At 37.3% G+C, this 7,163-nt stretch overlaps 1 long non-coding RNA gene across 1 annotated transcript in view; it reads left to right on the forward strand.

Annotated features, from left to right (window-relative positions):
• Positions 1-1,558, forward strand: part of LOC110262793 — a 15,480-nt gene extending 13,922 nt beyond the window's left edge. Inside the window, exon 3 of the long non-coding RNA XR_002347791.1 lies at positions 1,548-1,558. This is a non-coding gene — a long non-coding RNA (uncharacterized LOC110262793). The remainder of the gene's footprint in view (positions 1-1,547) is intronic.

Here is a 7,163-nt window from a genome sequence, read left to right on the forward strand (position 1 = left end):
GTCTTTCGAATCTCTGCTTTCCTACTGTCTTCTTCTTCACGCACGCAAGGCTCCTTCCATGGCAAGCTGTGTGTTAGTGGATCTCCGTTGTCAATGGCTACCATCCGTCCTCTCAGTGAAAACGGTCCAGGTGCGCTGTCACCGCCCGGCTAATCATTTGTCGGTTCTCACTCATGCTGGAACAGGATCCGTTGGTCCTTTTGCGTCTGTCACTACGCCCAACCTTTTTGAGTTTGAAGCTCGTCACAGTCATTCAATCCCTGAATCCTACTCGGAATACCACAGACAAGGTTTAGACTTTCCGGATTCTCATGAATGCCGCCATCAATTCTAGCTTATACCACGAAGATTCTGATTGAGAGATCTAAGAGATACTCATTCAATCTGATATAGAATGGAGGTGGTTTCAGGCACACGTTCATGGGTTGAGAATGGTGATGAGTGTCACGAATCATCACCTTCATCACAGTTAAGCGCGAATGAACATCTTAGATAGGAACAAGCGTGTTTGAATAGAAAACTGAAATACTTGCATTAATTCATCGAGACACAGCAGAGCTCCTCACCCCCAACAATGGAGTTTAGAGACTCATGTCGTCAAAGAGTACAAAGTTCAGATCTAAAATGTCATGAGATACAAAATAATTCTCTAAAAGTTGTTTAAATACTAAACTAGTAGCCTAGGTTTACAGAAAATGAGTAAACTGTAACAGATGGTGCAGAGATCCACTTCTGGGGCCCACTTGGTGTGTGCTGGGGCTGAGACTTAAGCAATTCACGTGCCTAAGGCTGTTTTGGGCGTTCAACGCCAGGTTTGGATCCATTTCTGGCGTTGAACTCCAACTTTTGATCCTTTTCTGGCGTTGGACGCCAGAATTGGGCAGAGGACTGGCGTTGAACGCCATTTTACGTCGTCTATCCTCGTGCAAAGTATGGACTATTATATATTTCTAGAAAGCCCTGGACATTTCGAGTTCTGTAGCTCCAGAAAATCCACTTTGAGTGCAGGGAGGTCAGAATTCAACAGCATCAGCAGTCCTTTTTCAGCCTGAATCAGATTTTTGCTCAGCTCCCTCAATTTCAGCCAGAAAAATACCTGAAATCACAGAAAAACACACAACTCATAGTAAAGTCCAGAAATATGAATTTTTCCTAAAAACTAATAGAATTAAACTAAAAACTAACTAAAACATCCTAAAAACTATATGAAATTAACCCCAAAAAGCGTATAAAATATCCGCTCATCAGGCGACATCTGAAAGGATGTGTCGGGTTGGCATTTATGGACCGACAAGTGATATCACGAGCCAATAGGATAGGCATTCAACATATGCATCTCTTATGTGCTTATTTGCTTTGATTACTTGCAGTTTGTCTAAATGTATAATATGCCTACTTGCTTCCTGTTTTACTTGTTGTATTTGTATATTACCTGTGAATTACTTGTTTACGTATACTTGTGTTTGTTTGGTATTGAGGAGGATCAGAAGGCGGTGGCGATGGGATCACACGGAGGTTAGGTTGGCGAAGGCTATGAGATACAGCAGTGTGGTTTGATATTAGTTAGAAATCCCCTAAGTTTAGATAACTCTGTTTATGGTTTATGGTTTAAGTTATTTATTCTTGTTAAGCTTGAATATCTGGAATGTGAAGTTCTAGGATTGACTTTGGTGTCCCGAAACCTTATATCTTATATATTGGGCACTGTTACCATACTGAGAACCTCCGATTCTCATACCATATGTTGTTGTTATTTTTCAGATGTAAGTCGTAACCCACCTCGGTGAGTTGCGAGATGGTGACGGAGCAGAGGATTTTATGCACTCTTGTATTTTGATTACTTGTTGTAGTAATTTCTCTCACCTTTCTATTTTAGACTTTGTTGCCTTAGAGGCTTTATTTCTGAAAACTTTGAGAGATAGGTTGTTGCTGTTTTAAACTTAAAAACTCTCTTGTATTCAGTTTGACTAGTCGGCTTAAACTTTGCAGCCTATGACTAGTCATCTTTTTTTATATCATATTTTTACATATATCTTGTTTAATTTAATTATTACCTTATGTATCCTGGAGCTATCTACAAGGTCATATATATGTTATGTCTTGTTCTGTCCATGCCTACGCATTTTGTTATCGTCTCGTGTGTGAATGCTTCACGTTTTCATAATTCTGCTTTATGCGACTTTGAGCTTTATTCCTTCATCAGACTTCTAGTTATATAAATTCTTGAATATATACTATATTATAAGCATTAGAACTGTCGCGGTGCTTTGTTATCCTTAGCTTTATGGCTAGAGGTAAGGCTTAGGGTAATGGGGTGTTACATTAGTCAAACTCGTTGACCACTAACGACATACGTGGCCTTTAAGTTGATGACGTAGCCATAATGATACCACATGTCGCCAATCAGACTGATAGGTCCCCCAAATTGAATCAGAAAATGACGTCATTTTCTCCATACAACATCAACAAAAGAGGTCATCTCAATCACCCTCCATATCCGTAAACGTAGCAATCGCCATAAGAAAGGGTAAATTTTAATTTTCAAAGTCCGAACTCTTTATCAATGGCTACAAGGGAAAGCACTTCGTCTATGAATCGTCAACGAGGGAGAAGTCAATATAGTGAGGAAATAAGTGTTAGAAATGCTGCTAGTGTGGGTAGAAGTCACAGTAAAAAAGCAGACCACCCAAAGTACGAGTGTGGATCGTATGTCATACTCTCTAGATCTCGTACAATGAAAAATTCGAATAGGTTATTCTTTAGTTGTCCTTACTATAAGGTATTTATCACCATGAGTTAGTTGTAGTTGAGTTTTATTGGACATTAAATTAAAGGAATGATGTCCTTGATTTGTTTACTGTTGTGAGTTTTTTACTTGGTTTGTTGCTATTTTTGACCATTTGGTGGATGCGGTTGAAGATGGTGGTTTAGAAGATAGAGTGAATCAATTAGAGAAATACTTGTAAGTTAGGAACTGATTGAGATGTTAAGACCACATCTTGCTGTTAGTTTTGTGTGTCACTATTTGTTGATTGCTCCTTTCCTTTGTACATATCCTTGGTGGATGTTTTGGATTAGGGGCTCCTTTGCATGTTTGGGCATTGTAATTAGGCTCATCACACTTTTTATATGTTACCCTAAATGTTTTTCTTGCCTTTGTTTTATTTGGTCCATTTTTAACAGGATCACATCTTTTTCTTTTTGTTAGACGTCCAATAGGCCTTTTGATTTTGGGTGGGATTGGAGTTAAGTAATAAATCTTCTTCCAATATATTTCACTCTTCACTGGATTAAGGCAATGGTTATAAGTAGCTCTAAAAAATCCATCTTAAGCCACTAGTGCACATAACCCTCTGTCTATCACCCCTTTTTGAAATTGCCGTCATTGCATGCACACAAGGAGGACCTGCAAGAAAAAGGCAGACAATAATGTACGAATCAAAAAACAAAGTAATGTAGCATAAAATATGGTAATGTACAAAGTGTATTTTTATACCTGTCAATTGCTACATATTGCATGTACATGCGCTAAATGCACCCCAAGTTTTTTATTGTGCATTTGGATCTCAAATACATGATGATCATTGTCTCTAGTCCATTCAACAGTCCAATTTCTTGTTTCCTTTATGATGTCATCTAGTCTTTTTTGTTGAACTGGAGCTAAAGTGCCTATGTATGTACTTAAGACCTTCTTGTGTCTAGCCGTTCTTCTCATGTTATAACAACGCAGCTCCTCTGGTGAATGCTTGGGTATGCCTTGTCAAATTAGACGGTTCGCATGCCACACACTTTTTGGGATGTTGACATGTGCATGAAGTGTCATGTGGTCTTAGGAGCATGGAGAAAATGGCATGAGGTGGTCTCCTTTACTTGGCAATAGGTTCAGTGGGTGTTATTGATATTTTAATTTGTTGCCGATAATAGGAGGAGTATATGAAATATGGAATAATTGTGATAAATTTTGTTATTACCTTTTTTCTGAGACTGGACTATTATGGATGGACCTGTAGTGGGTTGGATCATGCATAAAAGCATTGTTTCATAAGATCAACATTTGTAAGCTGGATTGAAATAATTGAGTGTTGACCCAAAATAAAAAATTTATAAACCTAAAAAAATAGTAAGTGTATTGAAATTACTTATTTCGGGTGTGTAAAATTAATTTTTGAATTGGATTTCTTTGGTTCTATGTTGTTCGAGTTAAACCCTAAAATGGTCCCTAAGATTGGCGTCGTGCACTACCTGAGATTTCAATTGCACCAATTACGTCTTTGAGATTGACAAAAATGCACCACGTTAGTCCCTGACTCATTTTTCATTAACGGCGTGATGACATGGCATGTTAGTGACACGTGTCACTCCATGATTTGGCCACGTGTAACGGTATGATTATGTGTTGACTAGTGACATGTGGCATGCTGACGTGGATGGTTGTGACACGTGTCACAATACTATTTGGCCACGTGTCTGTTTGTGCCACGTGTCGCAATAGTATTCGTCCACGTGTCATCCATTATGTCATCATTGTAGGTGCTCCAAATTAGTCCCTCACTTTGCGTTAAGTGACTCATTTTAGTCCCTGAAATTGAATGCCGTGCACTAAACTAGTCCCTTCACCAATTTTTTCTCATTTTTTTTAAAAATTTAAAATTTTTAATATTTTAGATGCATTAATTTCAATTCTATATTTTCACATGTTATTCAAATACAAGTGCTTATCTTTTATAAAATATTTTTCTCTTGCGGATATCCCTAACCGCCGTCTTGGAGTTGACGTGAAGGCATTTCAAGCAGTCTCACTACCATCTCCGACCTCTTTCAATACTTTTATAAAATATTTTTTAAATTTTGTAATAAATTGTTATTATAAAAAAAGTATTATATGATAGATTAGACACATTTTTCATAAAAAAATGTGTTTTTAACAAGAAATCAAGAACTAAAATACTCATTTTTTTCCAGTTCTTATGAAATACACGTTTTCATTGTGTGTAAATGGGCTAGACTGAAGGCACTTCAAGCACCCTCACTACCATCTCCGACCTCTTCAGTCTAGACGAAAAAGGCCGGAGATAGTAGTGGGGGTGTTTGAAATATCTTCACGTCAACTCAAAGACGGCGGTTCAAGGTACCCACAAGAGAAAAAATATTTTATAAAAGACTTGTATTTAAATAACATGTGAAAAAAATAGAATTGAAAATAATGGATTCAAAGATATTGATAATTTTAAATTTATAGGAAAACAAAAGAGAAAAAACTAGCGAAGGGACTAGTTTGGTGCACGACATTCAATTTTAGGGACTAAACTGAGTCACTTAACGTAAAGTGAGGAACTAATTTGGTACATCTACAATCATGACATAATGGATGACACATGGACGAATATTGTTGTGACACGTGACACAAATAGACACGTGGCCAAATAGCATTGTGACACATGGCGTAACCATCCACGTTAGCATGCCACGTGTCACTGGTCAACACATCATCATATCATTACACGTGGCTAAATCATGGAGTGACACTTATCACTAACATGCCGCATCATCAAGCCATGTCATTACGCCGTTAATGGAAAATGAGTCAGGGATTAAATTGGTGTATTTTTGTCAATCTCAGGGACGTAATTAGTGCAATTGGAATCTCAGGGACGATTTTAGTGCACGATGCCAATCTCAGGGACCATTTTAAGGCTTAAATCATGTTGTTCTGTTCACTATTAAGGGTGTATAATAAAATAAAAATAATAATTATGGAAAATAGTTGAAGCCAAAATTGTGTGGTTTTACTGTTTTATTTTTTTGTCTTATTTTTTTTTCATATTATATATTTTTTACTTTAGTGATGCACTATAATCAGTATTTAACATGATCTTTGGTAACCCATTTTAAGAAAATACTTAGTAATGCACTATAGTGAATTTGGGAATATATCATATACGATGGACGAGCATATGAAGCGATTCCTCTTATTTGCAGTTACAAAGGGGAAAAAACCTTGTGTGTACTATAGTTGGGAGGACGCCAAGAGCAAGTTGCCTCGTATACCTTTCCCGAGTTCCACGGATCCAATAGCTACGATCAAACCTTGTTGCATTCAATTCCAAAATGTCAAGCATTCATGCAGAGAATGCAGTGAAGGGTGAGCTGGTTAGACCACCCAGTGAAGGAGGCGTGTCTCTGGGAGGTTGTTGGCGACGTCCAGTTATGTCATGTAAGTCAGTGTCACAGTCTTGTCCAAAATCAATTTTTAGAAGGGTCTTTGGAATTTTCATTTATAGAAAACTTCTCTATGCTTAATTTATCTAAGGTTGGCATTGTGAGGTATGTTCTTCTGTTTGTTTAATTCTTTTTCTATGGTTATGTAGGGCTACCTGTAATTTTTCAAGAGGAGATTAACTAGATTTTGCTATCGTAAATGATATGGAGGATTGGCTTGTAAAAGTTTGCCACGAGAATGGGATACCTGGAGAACTCAGGTTTGTACTTTGGCTTTACGGTGGTTCTTCCGGGTGACCCGTTTAAAGTAGAGTTGGATGCGACTGGTCATTTTCGTCTCAATGAGAAAGTGACACAGGAAGATGCAGCACTGGAGATGCTTGGTTGTGTCTTGGAGATAATCGGTAATAAAATTTACAACTTTAACTATGAAAAAGTGAAGCTTCTTCATGATAGCAACAACGCACTTCGAGAAAGGTTCATTTTTGGGAAGAATTGTATGAAAGGCTTAAAGCTAGTTACCAGAACCTTGCTAATGCCCACATCAGAGGCAATTCTCCTTGAATTATGTTTAATTTTATGATGTTAAGCTGTAGTGATTGATGATGTTAATGTTTGATTAAGTTTGGTTGCCTTAAGTTTTAATGTGATTGTTTGATGAAGTTAATTTCTCGCGAGTTTATTTAGAATGCTTTGCGAATGTTGTTATGGCGAGACTTTACCCTGGTGGGAGATATGTGTGATGCTGTTTTTTCTTCAATCATGTTATATATCGTTGTTAGAATTGTTTAACTGTTTAATTATAATGTTTAGGCTATAGAACGACATTTGATTTCACTTATGTGAATAAAATTGAAGCTGATTATATAGGGTTAGGTGTTTTGTCAGTTGTGTTGATGGAGCTCATTGATCGAGAGATTTTATTTTCAAGGGAATCTCACTAG

This window comes from Arachis ipaensis, chromosome B05 (genome assembly GCF_000816755.2).
Source record: "Arachis ipaensis cultivar K30076 chromosome B05, Araip1.1, whole genome shotgun sequence".
Lineage (NCBI taxonomy): Eukaryota > Viridiplantae > Streptophyta > Magnoliopsida > Fabales > Fabaceae > Arachis > Arachis ipaensis.